Source organism: Plecotus auritus (genome assembly GCF_963455305.1).
Source record: "Plecotus auritus genome assembly, chromosome: 5".
Classification (NCBI taxonomy): Eukaryota; Metazoa; Chordata; class Mammalia; order Chiroptera; family Vespertilionidae; genus Plecotus; species Plecotus auritus.
Genome location: NC_137776.1, coordinates 157,588,562 through 157,615,120, shown reverse-complemented (window position 1 = coordinate 157,615,120; position 26,559 = coordinate 157,588,562). Strand labels below are relative to the sequence as shown.

General features: G+C 46.0%; 1 protein-coding gene across 1 annotated transcript in view; it reads right to left on the bottom strand.

Moving 5' to 3' along the window:
- The window catches only part of FRMPD1 (FERM and PDZ domain containing 1), a 68,814-nt gene extending 42,485 nt beyond the window's left edge, over positions 1-26,329 (bottom strand). The window contains exon 1 of the mRNA XM_080668221.1: positions 26,213-26,329. The gene's annotated coding sequence lies outside the window, so the exon portion shown is untranslated. The remainder of the gene's footprint in view (positions 1-26,212) is intronic.
- Between the last annotated feature and the right edge of the window lie 230 nt (positions 26,330-26,559).

The following is a 26,559-nucleotide window of genomic DNA, read 5'->3' as shown; positions in this document are numbered from 1 at the left end:
TAGACTTTATTCAGGTTTCACCATATTTTCCCCCCTAATGATCCTTTTATGTTCCAGGATCCAATCCAGGATAATGTTGCTTTTAGCCAACTTAGTTTATTTCCCCCCAAATGCTATTTTAGCTATTCTAGAGCATGAAGAAGGAATGCTTCCAAGTTCTTTTTAAGCAGCCGGTACAATGTTGATACCAATTCTGTTAAAAACGGTACAAAAAGGGCTCTGGCTGGTGTAGCTCAGTTGGTTGGAGTGTCATCCCATGTAGCCACATTCTCATAAACTCTGGATATTATAATTTAAACATATTTGCTAATTGGATGGAACGTAACATCTAATTATTGGTTTAAATATATATATTTAAAAATTATATAAAAATAAGCATCATATTTCAAGTATCCAATACAGTCCCTCAGAGATTACCACTGTTCGGTGGGTATTCACACTTAACTTTGCCCTAAATCTATAAAGACCCAGAGTATGTATATTAAAGTATTTAGTCCACAAAAATAGAATCATGCTATATTCAGTGGTCTGCACCTTGCAGTTTTTATATCTGTGAATATATCATGGACATCTTTCCAAATTTGAGCTCATTACTGTTTTGAAATTATTTAATAATTAATACATCTGAACATGTTTCATTCATTATGGCCATTTGCATTTATTTTTTTTTTGCTACTTTCCTACTTTTGGTTTTCCCTTATTTTTCTACTGGAATGTTTACCTTTTTGTTATTGTAAAAGGTTTTTTATAATATCAATTATTTAATATCCCTTTCCCAAGGACACAAAACCACATCGTATTTCTGTGAGACTTAGTATGAGGGTCAAGAATGTAGATTCTAGTGTCCTGACAACACAGAGACTGATCACAAAGTATAGAAAATGACATCCAACTGAGTCCACAGGATACTGTTTTCAAATATCAATTGCCTCATCAGGCCCTTAATGGGAGTAAATGAACTGGCAATTCTAGGATATGTGCTGGAAGCCAATTCCAGCATGTCATAATTGCAAGAGTTTCATCGAAAGGTTGATGGAACTTGGGGACTCAACAAGGGCTGAGTCACATATGTTATCGCCTGCTGGGAATGGCTAAGGCATTTCCCCAAACCTGAAAAGGTTGCATTAAATTGACTGTTTGCTGCTAGACAGCTCAGGGCATCTTAATCTACATGTTATTGCCTCCTGTTGGCCAAACACCTGAACAGCCAAGGCAATTCCCCAATCTCACAATGGACTCTGTAGACTCATCTAACCCTGGCCTTTGATGTGTATATTTCTACCTTGCCTTAGGACAATTTGTGTTAATAAAAAGCAAGGGGTCCTGAGACGAGGAAAACTTGGTTTCTTTAGCCAGGCTCCTCTGCACTCTGGCCCCCATATGCCTTTCAAAATTATGTTTTGTCTCTGGACTCTGTCAATGGCCTGTGGGATCATGGTTCACAAACAGCCAACAGACCACCATGTGGAAGAGACATATTCCACATAATTCTGGGAAGCAGAGTCAGGATTAAGGGGGGTAATGCCACAGAGAGGGAGACTTCAGCTTGGGCTAAGGCTAGATCTCCTTGATGTTCCTAGGGATCCGAGGATGGAATGAGTTTTCTCAAGAATTAGCAAGATTGCCCTAGCCAGTTTGGCTCAGTGGATAGAGTATCAGCCCTCAGACTGAAGGGTCCTGGGTTCAATTCTGGTCAAGGGCATGTACCTCTGTTGCAGGCTCTATCCCTGTGAGAAGCAACCAATCGATGCCTCTCTCACATCGATGTTTCTCTCTCTCTCTGTATCTCCTCCTCCCTTCCATTCTCTCTAAAAACCAATGGAAAAATATCCTCCGGTGAGGATTAACAACAATAAAAAAGAATTAGCAAGATCCTGGTCCCTGAAGGCAGTCAAGCAGGGTTGAATAACTAACTGCACTACAAAGGAACACAGGGACACTACAATGGAATACCGGGACTGGATGACTTCTGCAGTTCCTCCCACTCATGAACTTGACGTCCTACTAGATCTAAGGACCAGGCCAGATGGTATTTGTTGTGTTTTGTTTTGAAATTCAAAGACCCACATCCCCTGGAGTTTCTGGAAATCCTGAAGTAACCATGGCAGTAGAAGATACAAAATCTCTGATCTCTACGTTCTTTCAGTCTCCAAGTGACCGCAGAGGTGTCAGGGATCTCAGACATATCCTTAAGGACTAAAGACTGTCAAGCCTGCCTGGCTGGTGTGGCTCAGTGGTTGAGCATCAACCTATGAATCAGGAGGTCACGGTTCAATTCCCGGTCAGGGCACATGCCCGGGTTTCAGGCTCAGTCCCCAGTGTGGGGCATGCAGGAGGCAGCCAATCAATGATTCTCTCTCCTTATAATGTTTCTATCTCCCTCTCCCAATCCCTTCCTCTCTTAAATAAATAAAAATATATTTTAAAAAAAGACTGTCAAGCCTTTCCGTTGCTTTCGAAGGTCACCAAACTGCAATGATTACTTAAAGGGGATTGTTAGGAAGTTGCTGCCAAATACAATTTAGCTAATTGATTTCTATAAACATATATGACTCTAATTAAGAGAATTAATTTGCATTATATATCTGGCCTGTGGGTAGGCACATGCCTTCATCCAGGGATCCCCAAAGACCAAATAAATAACTACATCAACCGAGCCATTAGAAGTGCTCCCTGACTCAGCCAGGTCTGAGCAGGAAATTTTAAAGTCAAGAAAATGACCTTCTAATGGTTTTAGTATTAGCCTCTGAATTGTTAGGCTAATGGAAGAAAATAAGAGCCCAGAAAATCCCCAAACATTTGAATCTTTTCTACAATCCCACTGCCAAGAAGTCATCTGGCCTCTAATTGTTCTGTCATTCACTGTTGGACCTATTGCTAGAAAGTTTCTTTACATAAAGCTGAATTCCCACCTCTCCGCCACTTCAGTCCTCCACAGTAGTACTGCCCCGGCCCCCTCCCACCACCACCATCCAGAATAAATCAGCCCCCTCTTTTATACATCAGCCTTTCTGGATTTGAACATAGCAATCTTTTTTTTTTTTTCAATTACAGTTTACTTTCTTCTTTTTAAAAATATTTTTAAAATTAATTTCAGAGAGGGAGAGGGAGAGAGAGATAGAAACATCAATGAGGAGAGAGAATTATTGGTCAGCTGCCTCCTACACACCCCTACTGAGTATTGAGCCCACAGCCTGAGCATGTGCCCTGACCAGGAATTGAACCGGTGACCTCTTGCTTGGTTCATGGGTTGATGCTCAACCACTGAGCCACACCAGTCAGGCTGGACACTGGTCGTTTTTAAAGACACCCTCCCACCCCCATCCCCAGAGATTCCAATATACAGCAAAGCTTGAGACTCACTGCTCTAAACACTCGCCTGGTGATGTCGTTTACTCGCACAGTTTCAGCTGCTTTAAGAACCAGCTGCCTGTAAGATATCCCCACCTGGATGTGCAGTAAGCACTTGAGCCGATTGTATCTAAAACAGAATTCACTGTCTTTTTTTTCTCTCTCCACTCTTCAAATCTTCTCCTCCAAGGTGGAACATTTTGTTTAAGGAGACTACCTTCTCTAACGTCCCAAGTCAAAAATTTGGGGCCCTAACTGGTTTGGCTCAGTGGATAGAGCGTCGGCCTGCGGACTGAAGGGTCCCAGGTTTGGTTCCGGTCAAGGGCATGTACCTTGGTTGCGGGCACATCCCCAGTAAAGGGGTGTGCAGGAGGCAGCTGATCGATGTTTCTCTCTCATCGATGTTTCTAACTCTCTATCCCTCTCTCTTCCTCTCTGTAAAAAAATCAATAAAATATATTAAAAAAAAAATTTGGGAATCATTCTTGACTCTTCCCCCCGTTTCATGGCCCACACTGAGCCAGCCACCAAGTTCTACTGACTTTGCTCCTGATTATCTTAACCTCTCACCTCCTCTCCTTTCTTAGGGCTACGACTATAGTTCAAATGTTGATTCTGTCTGAAATACTATAATAACCTTCTAGCCAGTATCTTTACTTCTAGAAGCACTCTTCATCAATCTATCCTCCATAGGCTGCCAAAGTGATACAACATGTCCTTCTAATCATGTCACTTTTATTTGCAAAATCCTCCAGTGTTTCCCCTTCATCTTTAGGATAAAGTCTGAGCTCAAGAATTACAATAATATTACTAACACAACTACGTTAACAATATACAGTTTCCTGTGTGCCAGGAATGGGCTAAGTAATTTACATGTGTTATCTTATTTAATTCTGATTACAATCCTCATTTACAAAAAAGAAACTGAGGCATAAAGACGGTAAGCATTTTAGCCCAGAAGTAGAATTTCAAATCAGATTAGCTTGCTTGTCTCTGGAGTTGGATCAACCTTTCCATCCCCCTGCCTCCCTCTGGGTCTTGGGAGTCAAAGCCTTTTGTGATCTGGCCCCTGACTATCTGTCTATCTCATCTCCCTCACACTGTCCACTCCGGCAGAACTGAATGACCTACTGTTCCCCAAACAGGCCCTGATTTCTCACACCCTCATGCCTCTGAAGATGCTTTTCCTCTGCCTGTCCTTTTTGTACATCAAGTCCTATGCACACTTCAATGAGCGCGCAAGGTAGTACACGGGACTAGCACACAACACTTCTCTCTCCAGCTTGTGTTCTCTAAAAACATTGACAAGTGCTCCCTGCCTAGCTATGCTCCAGGGCTGGTCTAAGGCTTACGTTCCATTATGTTATGACAATTCTTTAAAAACTACAAAGTTCTATGCAAATGTGCCCCCCGAAAGTCAAAAGCTAAATGAAATTGTTTTATTTTCGTTTCTTATTTTGGATCGACAAGCACACATCATCTCTGTTCCTCCTCTGCCTTTCCTTTTAGCCTCTGCCTCCAACAGGAATCCCCCTTTTATAGAAAGGACTTTGAATGTCCGAAAGGAGGTTTATCATGGACCAAAGAACAACCAGTGTCTCACAGCTGTTTCTCCTAGTTTTCTAAGCCCCTGGGCCATGTAAAGGAATTCTGGCCATCAGCTCTTCTCTGCCATCTTACCTTGCACAAGGAAAGTATCCTAGGTCATCATCACCCCAGAGTGAGAGCCCCCAAATGAAACTTGACCTCAAACTGTCCTTGTGACTTTTGCCATGCCGGCAAACTGCCAGACTACCACACCTGTAACATACATAGTTTCCGTAAAAGGATTCTACTTTAGCTTCACCCTAGACCAGTGGTCGGCAAACTCATTAGTCAACAGGGCCAAATATCAACAGTACAACGATTGAAATTTCTTTTGAGAGCCCAATTTTTTTAAACTTAAACTTCTTCTAACACCACTTCTTCAAAATAGACTCGCCCAGGCTGTGGTATTTTGTGGAAGAGCCACACTCAAGGGGCCAAAGAGCCGCATGTGGTTCGGGAGGCACGGTTTGCCGACCATGGCCCTAGATCCGTGGCAAACCGCGGCTCGCGAGCCACATGCGGCTCTTTGGTCCCTTGAGTATGGCTCTTCCACAAAATACCACAGCCTGGGCGAGTCTATTTTGAAGAAGTGGCGTTAGAAGAAGTTTAAGGCCCTGACCGGTTTGGCTCAGTGGATAGACTAGCGTCGGCCTGCGGACTGAAAGATCCCAGGTTCGATTCCGGTCAAGGGCATGTACCTGGGTTGCGGGCACATCCCCAGTAGGGGGTGTGCAGGAGGCAGCTGATCGATGTTTCTAACTCTCTATCCCTCTCCCTTCCTCTCTGTAAAAAAAATCAATAAAATACATTTTTTTTTAAAAAAAGAAGAAGTTTAAAAAATTTGGCTCTCAAAAGAAATTTCAATCGTTGTACTGTTGATATTTGGTTCTGTTGACTAATGAGTTTGCCGACCACTGCCCTAGACAATATGATTCATTAAATCACAGGTTTGATCATGCTGGAGTTTTTCTTCCTGATACACATTAAAATAAATATACAATTATTTAAACAAAAATGTTCATCCATGTATCACCTAAAGTCATCTTGGGTGCCATGTGGTACAATGACAAGCCTTTGGGAAACATGGGTGCAGGACAATGTCATGCCACTCAGATTTCATATCTGCATAACAGGATTAGATGTCTGTCAGGAAGGGCTTAGCTTCTTATCTAGCTCAGTACAGATGGCCTCTGCATGGCCCTCTGGGAGCTACAGGGCAGCACTGGAACAGTCAGCACTAATGGGGCCTAGGCTGTGCCTTTCTCTTGCTAGTAATCTGAGGACATAGGGACCCAGGCCACTCCAAGTAGGAGACTAGAAGCTGATCACACAAGCCATTCACTTTCTCAGATGGACAGTGAACTATGGAAAGGATGTGGGAAAGGGTTGATGCTAACAGTGATGCTGTCTTCAAGGTCTCACCTCACCCCAGCTATACCTGAAAGGGCCCCATAAGCAGCCTCAAGGTCAATGGAGGAATGAGATTGCTGGGTCTGCTTTGGCTACTTAACCCCTTGTGTCCACCCTACGCAGGAACAGAGCACTGTACAGGGAGACAGAAGATCTGAAATCAGGTCCCTGTTTTGTTACCAGCAGGACACACGACCCAAGTCATTTCCCTTTCCTCCCTGAGTCTCAATTTTCCTATCTGTGAAGTTAAGGGGTTAAGCATGGATGAACCTTGAAAGCATTGTGCTAAGTGAAAGGAACCAGTTACCAAAGACCACATATTGAAGGAGAAAACACGGGGAGAGGGCAGGTTGTGAGGAAAGATGAAGGGTTTGGTTGGGGACAGCTGAACTGGCATGCTGGAGGACCATTCATGGATATGTCCAGTAGACAGTTGGAGCTGAAATAAAAACTAGGCAGTCATCAGGTTGAAACCATGAAAATGAGGGATTATCCTGAAAGGACCTACAAATCAAAATCACTGAGGTCCTTTAAATGACACCAATGCCCAGGTTCCACATAGGATTTCTTTCATTTGGAAGTCCAGAATAGGCAAATCTATAGTGACAGAAAGCAGTTAGTGCTTGCTTAGGCTGAGGGAATTCGGCGATAGAGGAGAATAACAAAATAGACAAAACTGAGTACCCTCATGAAGCTTACATTCTAGGGATGACTCTCACTAGACAAGAAACAATAGACATTATATAAGAAATTAATTAAGAATGTTAGAAAGTGATAAGGGCTAGGAAGCCGAAAGAGAGAATCAGATTATCCATGCCATGGAATGGAAGTCAGAGGTCAGGCTGAAGTCCATTCACTTGGAGATCCTGTTATGGGTTCTCCCACTCATATCTCCAGAGAATCCCAGAATTCCTCTCTTTCTTTCCAGTTCTCTAACTCAAACCTCCAGTGAAGTGCTTAGCTGCGACATCCCTGGACAAACATCACCATGGCTCCCATTTCCCTTTCTTCCTCTCTGAGTCAACTCTAACATCCACACTTTCATTCAAGAAACGCTTATTGATTAGCATCAATGTGCCAGGTACAGGGGCTGAGGGAGACACTGAGATAAGCAAGCACAGTTCTCAACCTCAAGGAATCTATAATTCACCAGGGAATCAGATATAAACACCTAATTGTAATTCAGAGCAGAATGGAAGAGGCGGTCTGCTAGAGACATGAGCAAAGATTGCAAGGGATCTGCACCATGCTCTACAGTTTTCAAAGCATTCCCATAGCATGGATGATCAGTTGGTGGTCACATCCTGATCCTCCTCCTTCCATGCTGTGACAGTGCTGCTGGGCTCATGGCTCTTCCCCAGGGACCTCTCACATCAAGAGCACAGGCTTTGACATGACCTAAGTTCCAATCCCAACTCTCACTAAGCATGTGCTAACCACCATTCTTGAACAAGTACTTTAGCCTCTCTACACTTGCACTGTCACATATGAAGTGGGCTGCCTTCACCTACCTCACAGTAAATTAGATTCTACATACATATGAAGTATTACCAGAATGCACTGGATGTACATAGAAGTCCTCATAATGGTAGTTATAATAATGTTGCTGTCAATTTCAAGTTATCCTCTCATCTATATTGTGACTTAAGTGTTTCATCTATGTCTTTTTTGTCATCCTAACACAATTCCTAGGCTGCAAGTCCCTCCAACTGCCCTCGGTCCTAATGACTGGGCAATAAATTATTGAATAAATGAATCAATCAAAGGGAAATTGGAATAAGAGAAAAGGCATAGATAAGTCTCGAGCATCTGGTCTGGATGCCTGGAGATGGTGGTCCTTTAAATGACACCAATGCCCAGGTTCCACCAGCCCAGAGATGGGGATTTAACTGGTCTGGGGTGGGGCCTGGTCAGGGTTTGTTAAAGGAACTATAATTGTAATGTGCAGATAGGGTTAAGCACTACTAGGGTAGAAAGAGCAGAACTACCGAAGGAATGAACAAACCCCGAGTGGCACTATCCTTGCCGGGGCTGAAGACCCAAGAAAGTTATGAAGCAAATGGAGACGAAATGGTCAGAGAGGACTGAGAGCAACCAGGAGCCAGGGAGAAGGAAAGTTAACGAAGGGGTATGGAAACACTTTGGTGGTTGTCCCATCAGTTCAATCAGAATTATCACTGACCCAGAAATCCCATCCCTAGGTATATACTCAAAAGAGTTGAAAGCAGATGTTCAAACAAAAGCTTGTATGTGAATGTTCATAGCGACACTATGCACATAGCCAAAAGATGGAAACTACTTAAAGGTTCATCCATGGATGAATGGATGAACACATTGTGGTATATCTATACAATGGAAGATTACTCAGCCATAAAAAGCAGTGAAATGCTGACACGTGCTACAACATGGACAAGCTTCAACAACATTATGCTAAGTGAAAGAAGCCAGACATAAAAGGCTACATGTTGTATGATTCCATTTATATGAAATATCCAGATTAGGTAAGTGCATAGAGACAGAAAATAGATTAGTGGTTGCCAACTGCTCAAGGGAGGAGGGTATAGGGTGTGTCTATTTAATGGAATTAGTGTTAATGGTTGCACAACATTGTGAATGCACTCAGTGCCACTATATTGTGCACTTTAAAATGGATTTTTTTTTAAAAATAAATTTTGTTAGATATAAATTTACCATATATTTACACACACACAAAAGAATATGTGATCATTCACCCCAAATCAGCCAAGATAACCAAAAGATCCATCCTGAAAAGGGACCACAGCCTTGCAATTGGGACCTTCATAACACATTCTCCCTGATGCCACCGACTGCTGCACAGCCACACCAAGCAGGGCTGGACTGGAAGCCTGTTAAGGCCTTTCCAATCCTAGAGATCCTTGATGGGCTAACTGGTTTCCTCTGTGCCAAGGGCAACACAGAAGATGGCGCCCAAGGTCTAACAGCGCGTCCATTTTATGGTTGTCATATTTATTGTGCCCCAGCTCCAGCCGGTTCTGTCCAGCCGTCTTTGGTTAAAGTTAATAGCAATGGCATTAAGTCAATAAGCCTCAGAGCATCCCAGGGAGGCAGGTCACCCTCAAGCACATTATCTCCCCTTAACAGATGGGGAAATGACGCCACAGGAAGATTAAATAACCTGCCCAGCCTCAACAGCCTGCCACAGGTGGAGCATGAGCCAATCCCAGCCCTCATGCCCGCTCGTGAACATGAACGGAGAATGCTCTGGATAAAGGGTCCCATACAGTGTGGGTGATTTGCACAACAGAGGTGAAAAAGAAATAAGCACATCAAACTACAGCGGGAAGGCAGAGGAGGTTTGGGGGGGGGGGCGGGCTGTAAGAGATCAACTGAAGGACTTGTACGCATGCATATAAGCATAACCAATGCATAAAAGACACTGGTGGGGGGGGGGGCAGGTAAAGGCATGTACTAGGGGGAGGGGGAGGCCGGGGGGAGGTCAATGGGAGGAAAAAAAAGAGACATATGTACTACTATTTGTAATACTTCAAACAATTAAAAAAATAAATTAATTAAAAAAAAAAAAGAAAGAAGCACAGAGGTGACCCTTAAAAACACTCCAGTGGTCTCTTTCCCTATGTCTCCCCAGAACGCCATGAGAGAAGAATGGTTTTTAATACACAAGTCTTAGATGAGAGTTTGTGGGTGTGGGTGTGGGTGTGGGTGTGGTCCTCAGAGGGTGTGGGTGTGGATGCAGTGAGAGGTCAGAACAGGCCTGTAGGCAGCAAGTGGCCTCAGGGACTAGGATCAAAGGAAGGGCCAGGCCAAGCAGGGTTCTATCAGTGACCTCTGTCCTCTGTACCCCACAGGGCTCTGCACAAACTGGTGAACTCTGGCCTGAAATTATGTCCATTTCATTCCTTTACACAATTGAGCGCTTGGACATCTAACGTGGGCAAGTCACTGAGAAACACATATAGATGAACTGGACTATTCCTGCACTCAAGAAACTTGAAATATCATCAAAGAGTGTTCATAAATCTCTAAAATACAAAGTGAAAATTAGTAAGGACCACAGCAGAGAGGCTGGTAGAATATCTGGGGATTGAACGGTGGGAGATCACATCCAGTTATGGATACAGTAGGGGGATACCAGAGCAGGCCTTGTATAAGAGGTGACCAAGCTATGAAGAGGCAAGTGAGACCTGCAGGAGTGGAGAGAAAGGCACTGGGGCAGTGGCTGGGGAATGGCATAGAAAATGCAAAGAAAGGAGATGGCACAGAGCTACACTGAAGACAAGTTCAGGAAGAGGGCTGAGGGGGACAACGGGTATGTGAAGCAAGGTTGAGAGATTTAGTGTAGGAACGGCAGAAAGAAGCCATAACATCAAAGGTCTTAAGTGTGGAATTAAGGAGGTTAAATTTCCCTCCTAGCGACATTGTTAAGCACTGTAGCTTGTTCACAGTAGGCACTCAAATGTTGGTTGATAAAAATGCAGAAAGGCAATTTAATTTGTGGGAAATACAGAACAACTGAGAAACAAGACACCAAAATATTGCCTCAATTTTTTAAAACCAATTAATATCTAGTCAGTACAACTCCTAAGTTTATTTTAACTATCTAAAATATGTGTTTTATTCTGCCCTAAATGGAGACCATAATAGTTGCCATCAGCTTCTCACCCAAGAACACTGTGAAAATTAATGATGAGGTAATGTCTGTGAAATGTTCAGAGCTCTTTGGAGATGTGTGGCAAAAGGCATCGCTAGAATTAATATTTAAAGAGATTCTACCCAGCTCTGATCTCTTTTTCTGCAGACTAATGTTACGTCCACAGGATAAGGTGGATGCCAGATTGGCCTCTAAATAAACCTTTCCAACAGACAGCGCCCAAAGCAGGTGTCTTCTCCTGAGTCCCTTACATTTGGCTGATGAAACCAGCCCAACAAAGCAGGCGTGGTTTCCTGCTTGGCCATCCAGGTTTATCCAAGGGCACGGGGGCAGAACGCATCAGATAGCAAAGCAAAAAAGATTTCCAACTGTGGTCTTGTTTGGGACCCCATTGGATAAGCATGAGTCCAGTGAAGACTTCAAGGGGAATAATTTTAGCAAAACCCACATCCTAAGCCAGTTAACATTTTTAGGTCTAACATAGTACCTAAGAAAAGAGGAAATAATAGCTCAATGGGCTCAATTACAAATGGAGTGGCAAAAATAATTTCAAAAGTTCAAGGGGAAAAAAAATCAATCTATTTCCTTTCCCCAAAGCTTTCACTTCTATAAATACACTCACACAAATGGACCTAAGACCACTCTTCCTTCTGAAAACACTACCTGTCTGGAATTTGCAAGATAAACAATGTGTCTGAATTGCTTTCAACCCAATGAGACTCAAACAATGCTCTCCAATGGCTTATCTCTTCTTCTTACATAACACTCATCCCCACTCCACTCCCCTCAGATTATAAAGGTAATATACTATGTGCTTGGTAGAAAATTTGGAAATTTTTCTTCCTGGAAAAGAAGAAAATAAAAACTTATCCACTATACTCCATAAGTTGCTAATTACCCTTCTAGACTTTTGGGTGAAAATACACATTTTCCACGTAATTGGGAACTTACTATATGTACTGGTTTATAGCCTGATTTTACTCTTAAAACAATTCTCCTGCCTCTTTCTTATTCTACATCATTCTTTTTCATATAGCTAGGAGGGCCGTTTGTAAAGCTATCGCTGGATTTGGCTTACTTTAGCAATGTCTATATTACAATGTTGAGACAAGCATCTTTGCATAATACATTTCTAGTTATTCGCTTAGGATGAATTCCCAGGAAAGGCACTGCTGGGTGGAAGACTGCACAAGTTTTTAAGGCTTTAGATACAGCCAAATTGTCCTCCAGAAAGGTTATCCCAGGCTCACTCCCTCAGACAATGGGAAAGCTATTTCCCCCAACTGCTCACTGACCCCTGATTTAGTAGAGTTATTAATGAGGTGCTGCTGCTTTTATTTGCAGCTTTTTGAGTACTCTGGAGGCAGATTTCCCCCATATGTTTAGTGTCTACGGTAATTGTTCAGAGTATATTTTAAATTGTGTGCATCTATTCATTGGAAAGCCAATATCCTATTCCCTCTCCAAAGGTATTTACCCCTGCCCCCCCCCCCACAAGAGCAGCCCAGTTCCCCCCTTCTCCCCCTCCCGCCTCTCAGCACCTGCCACCAACATTTTCACCTTGGTGCCCTCCACTCCTTTCTTAACATTTCACAGTCCCAGTAGTAAGTCAGACTCAAAACCCAATAATGAGTCATTTATTTTCTCATCCTTTTATTCGCCTGATAGCTCTTGGGGGTCTGTAATGCTCCTGGCGCGCCATACTAAGAGATAAACAGCGATGAAAAGCCCAGAGCGGGAGAGTTAATGAGGACCAAACTGCAGGCGTAGACTTGAATTAAAGGAAAATGTGGGGTTTTACTGGTAGGTGAGACATGCTAAAAGTGTCATCGTTTGAAGGGCTATTTTCATTATTAAGGCATGAGAATGAGGGGCTAAAAATGAGAATGAAAAGGTAGTTCATGCTGAATTCACCTGCTGCTCTGCTCTCTTCCCTGCACCTCCACTCTGCTTGCAATCCCTGGCCCTTCTCCAGTGCAGACTCCTTCAAAAGCCTTCTGGAGAACCATCCTCACCATCCATCTCTCCACACTTCTCTGCCTGGTGGTGCGGGGCGGGGGGGGGGGGGGAAAGGAATCCTGGCACTCACACCAATCTACTCAGCAATCCCCAATGAATAGATGGCTTTGTTTGCTGATTCCTGGGTATATGTTTTATCAGTCGAGCTAGAAAAGAAACTTCTGGATAGTGATACATTCTCTCACACCCCTCGCCTCTCGACTTATGGCTAACTTATAATAGGCAATCAATAAAGCTTATAGAACCTAACCAAATTAAATTGGGTAGAATAAATACAAGAGAAGGCATGATAGTGCACAATTTGTAACTATCACTCAGACAACTGGGAAAATGGAAACTGTCTTTGAAAATTAGCTCTGAACACAATCGTGGCAAAAGATAGATGAATTCTCTTTAGACATGTAATTCTACGTCTACCTAGGCATTTCTCAGTGAGGCACACAAATGGTACTTGTTAAACTGTGCTGCACATCCCAAGAGCTCTGTGAGTAAAGGTCAATATATTCTGGAGGTTTGGATTTTTTTTTCTCTGCAGAAAGGCAGGAGGAGAAGAGAGGAAACAAGGTCCCTAAACTGCATCTCTGCTGGGGTTTTCCATGTTGATAATACCAATTCCAAAAGGAAAAATTCTAATGCCACCTGGGAGGAACCAGCCTCCATCATTCATTCTTTCATTCAGGCAACAAGCATTTTTGGGATAATTCTTCCCTGAAGGCAAAGAGCCCATTCATTCCTCAAATGGCTAGTCTCTCCCTATTCTGGTTTGGATTCCTCCAGCTCTGGATTCAGCCCCTACCATAGCATTCATCACAATGCTTTCCTTGTTTGTTCCCACACTGGGCTGTGACCACTACAAGGCTGATGACTGTTTCCCTATCCCTATGTGCCCCGGGGCCTAGAACATCACCCTCCACATCGTGGATGATCAACCTATGTTGTGAAATTAAATGTAGACCTTAGAAATAACGCAGTCCAGAGACAGGAAACTGAGTCCCAGCCAGGGGAAGCGACCTCTCCAAATACACACGGAGTTGGTGGTAATTCGCAGATGGAAGTCAGGAGGAAATCCAGGATGCTAGCAATGCTTGAGGAGTTAGGAGGCTGAGGGGCTTAATGGAATTTGGAAAGGATGACGACGTGGGGGAAAACCAAGTCTGAGTCTGGACAGTCCCTAAGGCATGGAACAAGTCTTTCCTCTCTTCTCCATGACAGCTCTTCAGATAATATAAAAAGGAAATTAACATTTATTGAGTATTTACCACGTGTAAGTGGAAAATAGCGACCATACCCTCCACGTGATGGTATCCTCCACTCAGAGATAATCAATGAAATAAGAAAGTAAATAATGTGCCTCAGGTCATGCAGCTAGAAAACCCAGGTTTGACTGAGTAAAAAGTCCAGCACCTTCTCCTGCACCTCACTGCCTCTCTGACCCTAGTCCTGAGGCTACACGGTGCTAAGGAAGAGCAGCTGGACCGAGTGAGAAAGTTCAGAGGTGAGTGTGGCCATGACCCAGGACAATGGGCAGCAGCTCCAGAGGCTGGACATTAGTTCAGTAGCCTTCCCATCCTCTGAAAGCATAGAGAGCAGGGGCCATCCCTCCTTAATACAAGGCTGACAGGCCAGCCCCACTTCAGAAGTAGGTACAGGACAGAGACACAGAGGCCCACATTTGCCCTTGACTTAGCTAGGACACCACTGGTGATGGCAAAGAGCAATGAGGGCAGCTGGGAGCTAGATGCAAGTAAGACAGTCACCACAGGCACAGGCCTTCATTGCTTCAGTCAACACTGAATGCTCAGGACCGAGCCCTCTTCTCGGCTCTGGATTGAGTGAGCAGCAGGGCTCAGCCCAAGAGAAGCTCACAGTCAAGTGGGACTGGTTCCACAGAAACCCCCTGTGACCACACAACCTGGAGAGGTTATCTTGGAGGGACGAGGGGGCAGGAGTGGGAAAGCTTCCCCAGCCTGGAAAAAGACTTCCCAGGATGTTTTGATGTAGGGATATTTCCAAGAGGTTGCATCGAACAAGCCTTGGCAAATGAAAAAATCGCTGTTCTTTAAACCCAGAAGCAAAATGAGAAGCAGAGATCTCTAACTGCTCCAGTTCCCTGTTCGTGGGGCTCCAAGCAGTGTAGCTGGAATATCTATCTGCCTTATTAGGTGATCCTTAAGGTCCCTTTCAAACCTGAGGTTCTTCCAGTTCAGCTCTGATTGGATGGCCAGGAAGAGGACAATCTGGGCTCTGTTGGGGATACAATTGAGGGGACCTTTGGGTCTGCTGCTTTATTGGACTTCCCCTCTTTCTCTCTCTCCTACTCACCCACTAGGGCTCAGTTTAAATGTCAGTCCCTCCTGGAAGCTGCAGACAGGGCAGGGTCTGATTCACCTGTCTTCTCCCATCTCCTCCTACCTCCATCCCTAGGCAGGCCTTTCTTAGCAAAGCACCTTGAACTCTGTGGAGCAGAGTCCAGGAGGATGCTCTGGACAGGTGTGAGGCGGTAATCCTGGAGCAGCAGTGACAGCCATGAGCAGAGTTGGGAGCTGCTCGGTGCCAGACCCTCTCAGGCCACTGTTCTCCCTCTGCTTACCCCCGCTCCATCATCAGCTTCGCCAGACTCAGGAATATCAACTGCAAACCAAGTGGTGCCCACGCTTTTTGAAGAAAAGTACATTTTATGGCGCACTGCATTTGGAGAGCTCATTAGCCAGCAGCAGACTGAAGATCCCACTTAAAGAACCATGGGACCGGCCAGCGTGGCTCAGTGGTTGAGCATCGACCTATGAACCAGGAGGTCACGGTTTGATTCCCTGTCAGGGCAGATGCTCTGGTTGTGAGCTCCATCCCCAGTTGGGGGCGTGCAGGAGTCAGCTAATCAATGATTGTTTCTTATCATTGATGTTTCTATCTCTCTCTCTCTCTCTCTCTCTCCCTCTCCCTTCCTCTCAGAAAAAACAAACAAAAACCCAAAACATAAAAAACCATGGGACTTGCCTTAGCCAGGTGGCTCAGTTGATTGGAGCATCATCCTGTACACCAAAAGGTTATAGGTTTGTAGAGAGCACCTGGAAAGGCACATGAGCATTTCTTTCATTATTGTCAGCTGAATCCAGTGGCATCGGCAGAACCATGCCCTGGAAACACGCCTTGCCAGAGGCAGGAGTGTTGTCAGCTTGACCTTCAGCCCAGGCGCCAGGGGGTGGGTTTCGTTATGTAAATCCAGCCAAGCACCAGGAATGAATATGACTCGGGCCCACCCAAGAATGCACATAATCTCCTTTTTCTTGACTTTTAGTAAAACTTCCTGTTTTTTTCTGTATAAAATAAACACGCTGTATTGGCTCTGGGTCCCTGTCTCTCCATCAGAGGACAGTGGTCCCACCCAGTCCCAGCTTTCCCTACTGTATTTGTGTCTGTCTCTTTCATTTTCTCAATCCCCTACTCAGGAACCGGATTGCTCTCTAGCCGAGCTGGACTTGGAAAAGAGAGAAATATTTATATAGGTTTGATTCCTGGTCAGGGCACATATCTAGGTTGTGGGTTCGATCCCCAGGCTGGGCGCATAGAGGAGGCAACTAATTAATGTTTCTCTGGCACATTGATGTTTCTCTTTCTCTCTCCCCGTTCCTCTCACTTTATAATCATTAAGAACATTTCCTCCAGCTGGTTTGGCTCAGTGGATAGGGTTTCAGGTTCCATTCCAGTCAAGGGCACATGCCCAGGTTGTGGGCTTGATCCCCAGTAGGGGGCCTGCAGGAGGTAGCCGATCAATGATTCTCTCTCATCATTGATGTTTCTATCTCCCTCTCTGAAATCAATAAAAATATGTAAAAAAATAGACAAATTGATTATTTTAAAAAAATCATACCCTCGAGTGAGGATTAAAAAAAAAAAGAACCTTGGAACTTCTGAAACAGGCTAGTGAAAGGGCAAGAAGGTCACACTGCAGCACATTTCAGGGCTGCAAAGCAGCATTTCCTAATTTTTATTTTTATTTATTTTTTTTACAGAAAGAGATATGTGTTTGGGCACTGAGAACATAAATAATTTCCCTCAAGTTCAATGAGCCAATCTCAGACTAAATTAGAGGGGAAACGCAAAGGCATTAAGTCTTCCTCTGTGTCCCTTCTCTGGCTAGAGCACGTTTACTGCGGTATCTCCCTTAAGTCTAAGAATTGGTAATGAATATTTTAATAGCCACAGCTTCTCCTTCCCATTGATAAAAACTCCACTGACTAGCTAGAGCATGCTGGTGAAAATGAGGGAGTGGGCCAGCAAGACCCGTTTTTCCTTGGGCAGCCTAATCCCTGGGCCCCTCCCACATCTGTGAACAGGGACGATTAGAGCAGCCCAGCATCCTCACAGCAGCAGCCAGGACACTACAGGAAGAAAGAGACACGAAACATGCAGAATGAAGACCTGAGGCTAGTGACTCCAGGGAGCTGGGTTCAAATACAATTGAGAGAAAAGACAGTCACATAGGTGGAGAGAAAGTGGAGATCCCAAAGGCTGAATGGCAGCCCCTAAAAAGTATGCCCACACCCTAATCCCAAGAACGGGTAAATGTTATCTTATTTGGAAAAAAGGATCTTTACAGATGTAATTAAGTTAAGGATCTTCAGGCAGGAGTTTATCCCAGGTTATCCGGGTGGGCCCTAAATCCCAAGACACATGTCCATCTAAGAGTGAGGTGGAGCGATATTTGACACAGACGCAAGAGAAGGAGGCAATGGGACCAAGAAAGCAGAGACTGGAGTGATGTGTCCACAAATCAAGAAATGCCCGAAGCTAGAAGAGGCAAAGAAAGGATTCGCCCCTAGAGCCTCCAGAGGGAGTGTGGCCCTGCCCACACCTTGATTTCAGATTTCTGGTCTCCAGAACTGAGTGAGAATACATTTCTGCTGTTTTAAGCCAAGATTGTAGTGATTTGTAATAGCAGCCACAGAAAACCAATACACCACCTTAGAAGTAATTGGACTGATGAGGAATCTGAGTCCCAGAGATGGGGCTGAGTCGCCCAGAGCCACTCCATGTGAGCACTGGTTCGGGATACCCTCCTCCACAGCCCACGAGGTCTCTATGACACCAACATGCATGCAGCTCCCCAGTGGCCCAGTGTACAGCCCATGAGAGGGCTTGACAGCAAACTCTAGGGCAGCCGTGGGCAAACTACGGCCCGCGGGCCAGATCCGGCCTGTTCGGCTGTTCTATCCGTCCCATGGAGCCGAAAGAGCGGAGGGTTCTCTTGCTCTCCCCTCCGCTCCTTCACCAGCAGCAGTGTTAACATGTCAACGTCGGGAAACACGGCCGCAGCTCCTTCTTCTGAGTGGGCGGATTTATATCCGCCCATTCAGTAGAAGGAACAACCTCTCAATCTTCCAGAGGCTCCTTGTAATGCCCGCAGACGCGTCCCCCGACATCACCCTGGGAATGCGGAGACACGTTATCGTGGTGATGTAGGGAGACATGCCCCTGGAGAGCACAGTATCAGAGCATTAGCTAAAAAGGAGACCAACAACACTGTTCCCACTGAAGCTGATGTTTTAAAGACCAAAAACCTTTCAACCCAGTCTACATTGCCATCTACATCTACGTCCCGGGCATAATTTGGAAGTTGCACTAAAGAAAATGTTTAATTTACTGTTTACACATTTTGTTCTTTTCTATTTGTTTTAGTTTTAAATTATTTTATTATATTTAAGTTTAATTTGAAAGGCTTTTGTACCTTTCCTTTGTTAGGCAATTTTATTTTGCCTTTGCCATCTTCAATATAAGGTATGTTATTGTGCTATGATTCCTCCATTTTTTGAAGTTTCAAATTATAATAATTAGTGTTTACATTCTTCTTGTTAAAATGTTTGAAATGAATAAAACTATTGAAATAAAATAAAAAAGACCGTACCCTTTTATGTAATGATGTTTACTTTGAATTTATATTAGTTCACACAAACACTCCATCCATGCTTTTGTTCCGGCCCTCCCGTCCAGTTTAAGAACCCATTGTGGCCCTCGAGTCAAAAAGTTTGCCCACCCCTGCTCTAGGGGGACCACAGAGAGCCAACGGGGCCTCAGCTGTGCTAAACAAGGCCAGACTCTGACGTGAGGCTGCTGTGGTCCTCGCGGCTGCCTAGGCCCCACCTGCACAGCTGTGTCAATGCTTAGCCCTGTCCTTTTCAGGGCACTGCATACACTGAGGCATTCTGACTGAAGAAGTGAAGACTCGGGAGGACCTGCTCCCTATCTTTGAATGTCCCCATGGCTAAATGGCTGTCCAGGGGAAGAAGACATGGATTTTTGTGTGGGGCTTCAAAGGGCGTAATCAAGGCCAATGGGGTAGCCACTGCCTGGAGGAAGGGTTTGGTTGAGCACAATGAAGAACTTTCTAATAATCAGACAATGGCATAGGAGTGCCTCGGGGATTGTCGGGCCTCAGCAGGAGAGGCTCTCTGTGTGGGGGAATTCCTGCACCAGACAAAGGCAGCTCTTCATCCTCTCCGGGGCTGGCAACCCTGTTTGAAGATCCATGACTGTCAGCTAAAATATCCTGTAAAACATCCTGCGTGGATCTAGGTTTTCTGAATATAGACAGGGAATGCTCTAAGAAACTTACTACAGAGCTTTTGCAAAGAACTAAGTACTGCAACTACCCAGGAGTGACCTCAGGGAAGAAGTAATTATTTCTTCTTGCCCCCATATACAAAATGTCCCCCGCCCCCAGGAAGAAAGGAAGAGGAAGAGCACACATCTCCATGTGAACGCCACCCTCTAACCTGAGCAGGAGCCCACAGCACATGCCTCAGAAGCAGAGGAGCCCTGGGCAGCCCGGGCTTGAGCTCTTCTCCAGGGAAAACCAGAGAGAATAGAGACTCCAGCCACCAACGGAATCATTTCCACAAGAAGAAATAAATGGCACCCTCATCGTTATTTCAATCATTGCTTTTCCTTTTGCAGCCTTCTGAATTCTACATTTGGAACAAAGGAAACAACAAAGCAGTTAACTCAGAAGCTTAATTACATGGATGCTCACAAGTTAGCCTGGGAGAGCTTGTTTTTTTTGGGGGGTGGGGGGGGGCTGGTATTACTATCACTGGTCGTGACAAGGTCTAGCCCACCCCCTACGTTCTGGATACTCAGAGAACAGGAAGCTCATTTCTCATCTGCCTGCTCATCTGTCTTCTCTTAAGTCAGAACCTCAGAGAACTAAGCACCGTTGCATCCGGATGAATTCCTCTGAAGCTCTTTCCGTTCAGGATTTGAAAATTTGCCATGTTACCGTTTTTACTGAAGCGGCCGAGCTCAGATCATTCCTCAAGAGAGGTCAAAAGCACATACTTCCATACTTTAGATTTACCACCATATCTTTTTTAGCCGTAATTAGTGCTTTCTCTCCCCCTCACCCCACCCCCGCCCCAAAATAATCAGTGTTAAGCACACATGTCATTTAGCAGCAGCTTCTGAAAAGATCGGAGGCCTGACCATTTCTAACCATTGGCAAAAAGGTCTCCAAACATCAGGCGGGTCCTTGAAAAACAGTGTCATTCCATTGCAAATAATGGCTTACTGCCCTCCCATCAGTTGGCCAGGCACCAAATCGAGCTTCCCACTGTCCTTCAGGCAGAGAGTTAACTTTATATTATCCGAGCCGCATAATGTCATCCGTAGTTACCCAAACAAATTTAAGTCTGTGTTATCCTGCCTCTGTGAATGTATATTAAGGTTGGTGTATATCTTAGACTACAGTAGAAATACAGCTACAGCAGCTGTGCATAAATCAAAATTTTATATACTGAATGGTGTTAAGTACACAAGCATGCTTGGTATTTGAAAGCTTTCCATACCAGACCTTTCGGTATGGTGAAGAATCCCTTTATGATATAAACAATTATTTCCAAGTTTATCTAGCTTGAAGGTTCAAATTTTATATATATTTTTAAAATAGGCCTTATTGAAAAGCTAAATTCAAAACTCAGACCCATCTCTGGGGTTGCATCAACTCTTCATCAGATGAAGGACCTACATCCCGAGGCCTCTGGATACTTCGAGTGAGTTCAGCTGAGAACCACAACCCCTGAGCTTCCGCATGTTGTTTCTGGCTTGCCTCAAACCAGATCTCAGGAAAATCACAGGCTTTTGTCAATCCAATGCAGCAAACACACACTGAGTTTGCACTAGGGCGAGGCTCTGGGAGAAGGGCTGCAGGGTGAATCCCGCCCTCCCAGGGACTTCTCAAGGCCATGGCCAGATACACAGGTGACCACACACAAAATCCTTCAAGGTTAATGGTGATGGTGTCTCCGTGAGAGGTACTAAGTGTAGTGAGAGGTCAGGAGAAGATGAAAACCCTGGGACAAGGGCATCTGGAAGATAGTTCCTAGGGCAGATAGGATATGAGCTGAGCCTTCAGCAAGACCACCAGGGCTGAGGCACATGCCAGGCAGAGGGGCCAAATGGAGAAGCAAAGGCCTAGAGACCTGGGGCTGGGAGGGAATAAGTGTGGTGGAGTGGGTGAGGGAGGAGGGGGCCTGAGGGACTGCGAGAAGGGAGGCAGACAGCCTATCAGATCTGCCCAGCTGAGGATTCTGGACTTCATTATCCTTACACAAGGGACCCACTGAAAGTCTCTGGGCCACACTTTAAAGAAAACAGAAGCCTGAGGTTTAGAGAGAGAATGGAAATCTGAGGACATGTTTGAGATAGATTTAAGAAGTAAGAATGACATGACTAAGTGAGTGACTAGATTTCAGTAAGGAGGGATCCAGAGAAAGGGTAAGTTCATAGATGACTATGCTTCCCTGCTATGGAGTTTCCAGCCTGGGACTGGGAGGGGGACGCTGGCCATCAGTCCCACAGGGAGAGGGCATGGCTAGGTTTGGAGGTGGCTCTATGGGCTCAGCCCTACCCATGCTTCCCCTTTGCATATTGAGCACCTCCAGGGACACTACTCTTCAGGCCTTGCCAATGAGAAAGGGGATGAGGGAAAGGAAGAAAAGGGGAGGGGGGAGGGGGACAGAGAGGAAAGGTGGAGGGACGAGAGAGGGAGGGTAGTTGAGGAAAAGAGAGATGAAGGGAGAGGGGGAAGAGATCCTGAAGTGTCTATAGTGAATGCCCCTAAAGCAGCAGCAGCAGCTCACCACACCACTTGGGGCCTGATTTTGCAGGTGAGAGTGCTAAGGCTGAGAGTTACCTTTTTCAAAACTAAACCATAGCATGAAAGGGGCAGATAATCTGCTCTATAGTCTCCCCAAAAACCATAGGAATAATGTCTGTGCAGACAGCCTGTCTGGTCCTTTTTTTTTTTTTTTTAATATATATTTTATTGATATTTTACAGAGAGGAAGGGAGAAGGATAGAGAGTTAGAAACATCGATGAGAGAGAAACATCGATCAGCCGCCTCCTGCACACCTCCCACTGGGGATGTGCCCGCAACCCAGGTACATGCCCTTGACCGGAATCGAACCCGGGACCCTTCAGTCCGCAGGCCGACGCTCTATCCACTGAGCCAAACCGGCTTCGGCGTGTCTGGTCCTATAACACACCAAACCCTTTCATGTCTCCAGCCTTCACATTTGCTGTTCCCTCTGCCAGGAACAGTTCCACTTAACTTCTATTTGGTGCTTACTACATACCTGGCACTATTCTAAGTACTTTACATACATCAACTCATTTAATCCTCCCAACAGCCCTGTCAGGTATGGTTATTATTCCAAGTTTAGATGAAGAAATTGAAGTCCAGCCTGGCCAGCATGCCTCAGTGTTTGAGTGTCTATCTATGAACCAGGAGGTCATGGTTTGATTCCCAGTCAGGGCATGTGCCCAGGTTATGGGCTTGATCCTCAGTGTGGGCAGTCGATCAATGGTTCTCTCTCATCATGATGTTTCTCTCTCTCTCTCTCTCTCTCTCTCTCTCTCTCTCAGTGTGGGCAGTCGATCAATGGTTCTCTCTCATCATGATGTTTCTCTCTCTCTCTCTCTCTCTCTCTCTCTCTCTCTCCCTCCCTCCGTTCCTTCCTCTTTGAAATCAATTTAAAAAAAAGAAATTGAAGCCTAGAAGGTTAATTAACCTGATCATTAATATACTTAGTTGTTGGAGGGACCAGTATTCAAGCCCAGGTGGTGTGGCCCCAGGGCCTGCCTCTCCCTTAGCTCTTGTCAGGACTGGCTCCTTCCCTCCTTTGACTCTCAGTGACTCAGACAGGCCTTCCCTGCCCACCCTCAGAGGGAGCACCCTGCCTTATCTTATCTCACATTACCCTGCTTTTTTCCTTCTTCACTCTTAGCACAACCTGTAATTATTTATGCGTCTACTTGTTTATTGTGTTTCTCCAACTAGAATATAAATCCAGGAAGGCAGGGATATTCCCTTTTGTTCCCATGTATTCCTGAAGCACCGAGAATAATTCACTGGCACAGAGCAGGTGTTCTATGAATAACTGTTGAATGAATAAATGAAGTACAGTATCGTGGATGCTACGTGATGCTACACAGGGTCATAAGGTATTGCACCACAGTCCTTTACATCCTCTCCTATTCTCCTTCCTTGGCTACTGCAAATCCCCAGCAACGTACACAAAGCAAACGGGAGCCAGCACCTCACTCCCAGTATATATGAACAACGCTGATATATTTATATCTGTGGCTGACTGTCAAATCCCTTCACCTGGGTCCTTGAACAGGTAGTGATAAGCTTGTGGGAGACAGGAACTGCGGATTCCAGTTAACCCCTCTGGGGCCTTCCAGCACCTAACAGTATTTACAGGGCATTGGCTGCTGTTGATGTCAGTGTCTGATCTGAGAATCCTCCAAATAACAAAAAGCCCCTGCCCCTTGAATGAGGAGATACCTTGAATACAGAGGACATTGTCACGGGAATTTCATGCTGATGGTGAAGTTGCTAAAACAAAAAGTACCATTTGATACCCCAATGGTGTCTAGCAACATTTATGGAGCTTGCCCCTGAACACCCTAATAAAAGGTGTTATCAAACACCCATTGTAAGCAAACACTCAGGCACTTTTATAAACATGACCTCATTTAACCCTGTAAGTTTGTAATTACTAGTATTCCCTTTTTACAAGGGAGAATAGTGAGGCTCAGAGGCAAGATCTCCCAATGCCAGTGTGGATTCAAGGCCAGGCTCGGAGCCTCCTGCACCTCTGCTCACTGTCCTCTGCTTGGAAGGTCCCTGCCTTTTCCTGTGCTTCCACCAGACTCGCTGTTCTCCATCTGGGCCCCGCGCTTTCTGGCCTCTGAAGCTTGGCTCAGACCAGTTCCTTGACCTACAATGGCCTGTCCACCTGTTGAAATCTTCTACTTCCTTCTGCCTTCCATGGTGCAGGCTTCCTCATCTCCCCCATTGGAATCCACCCTCCCCAGTGTTCCCAGAGGTCCCAAGTGTTAATAATTCCTGGCATGGCCTGTGATCTAATCCTCTTTATCCCTCCCTAGAACTGAGCTCCTTGAGAGTAGGGCTGATTGGTATTCTCCCTGTTTGTGCCCTGAATGAGCGCGGAGCAAGTGCCTGCTGAACCCCCGAAAAATGAAGTACATAAAGACGGGTGGCCTTCGAATGCATCTGCGAGATCAAAGTTCTCTGGACAAATCAGCCTCAACTATGGAGTCCCGGGCAGGAAAGGCCAGCATGTACCACAGCTCTGCCATTTTCCTGCTCCCGTCCCAAAGCACTCCCACTGGTGTTCTGATTTCAAAAAGCTTGAAACTGAAAACCAGGAAGTCAAGGAAGGAAATAAAATAATAAAATCACTTCCATAAGAATCCTTTCATAGTAATGGATTTCACCCGCACACTGGGGAAATGACTGTTGCAGCGGGAGGAGGCCATGCCATTGGGCAAAAGAACAAAGTTCACCTTCTCGGATGAACTAACCTCGAGCTTGTTCCGTTGGGGCTGCACCAGCACTCACCTGTCCTGGAACACGAGCGCTTGCAACACTGCAGGTCGCTCCCAGCACACCTAAGTTGAACCCCCACCACAGGATGCCTGCTGTGGAGTGATTTTATATCGGCTTGATTGGAAAACATCTTGACCGTCGCTTTAGACTAGAAACAAGTAGATGCTGGCCTCTGTGTCAGGACTCCTAGAACTGTGCGTTATTTTTTCCCCAAGCAACTATTTTGAGATTTTTGTTAAGATAACTGACTCACAAACAGAGACGCTTCCTGATTTATAAGCCACTTTGAAAACAAATCATTATGCGTTTGAATATTTTATGATAGTCCAAAGCACTAGCATTCACAAGTACTTGCCATATCTATTTCGGGATTCCCAAAGTAAACTGCAAATGCCTTCTTTATTTTCTAAATGACCATAAACGCGCCCGCCCGTTTGCAAGTTCTGGGTGGATTCTTGGTGAAATATTGCCTCTACCCACACTGACCCTAGCTACAGAGACCTGGAGATTCTACCGCTCCAGATTTACAGCGGAAGCACCTCAACCATCACCGAGTGCACACTCCCTCCCTCCCCCGCAACACCAGTGGGGGTACTCGCCCAAGGTCACACAGTCAGTGGATGGCAGAGAAGCCACCGAGAGCCAGGGACCCGACGCCCAGCCCTGGCAGCATCGAATATTCCCAGAGGCTGACTCAACACCCTTCCTAACACTCAGCCAAAGCTGCTGCAGGTTTGCAACATGACCCCTGATACTGACTGATGTGGGTCCCAACATTCCTCTCCACCGCCAAGGAACCCTGGAGCTGAGACACCCCTTGACTCACAAAATGGCAATACAGGCATGGCGCTTCAGGTGATGTCCCTGGCGAACCCCTCCTGGTCCAGGTGTGGTTGAGACCCGGCAGGGCAGGCTGGTCGGAGGTCACTCAAAGTTGGCGCTGGCCGTGGCCGCACCTGAACCCAGGTCTCCTGCCTCCTGGTTTGCCGCTCTTTGCACTACATCATGCAGATCTCGAAAACTTAAGCAACACACTGATACTGTGTAAAGACTTAACCGTTGCAGGCCCCGAACGAACCCGCAGAGGCGCCCCAGCCAAGAGTGGGGACAAAACGACTGGAAGTGGTTGCGGGTCACCCGGGGCCGGTGGTGCAAGCTGAGCGCACGGCGGCTGCCGGCGGCGCAGAGGAAGCCGAGCGGCAGGGAGTGTGCAGATCGCGCAGGCCCGGGGCGTGGGGACCAGCAGTCCCCCCAAAACTTTGCGGCGCAGGGACCTCGCCCTTACCTGCAGAGGAGGCGCCGCCCGCGCGGACGCGGACCTGGTGCTCTCGGCGAGGGGCGGCCCCGCCCCGGCGGCGGGCTCGGACGCGTGCGAGGCTTAGGCAGTGGCTCAGCTCCGGATCGGATCGGGCTCCGCCTCCCGCGCACGCTGCAGCCAGGGGAGGAGGGGGAATAGGGCCCCGCCGTGCCCGCGCCCGCGCCGTCTGGCCGCGGCAGGTGCTGAGGCTGCAGCTGCGCGGCCGCCAGCTGCCGGCGCCGCGACCCCCGCCCCGGGGGAGGAGCCCCGCGCGCCGCCTCGGCGGGCCCTGGAGGTCCCGGCCCGCCGCAGTGGGCGGTCCCGCTCCCACCCGG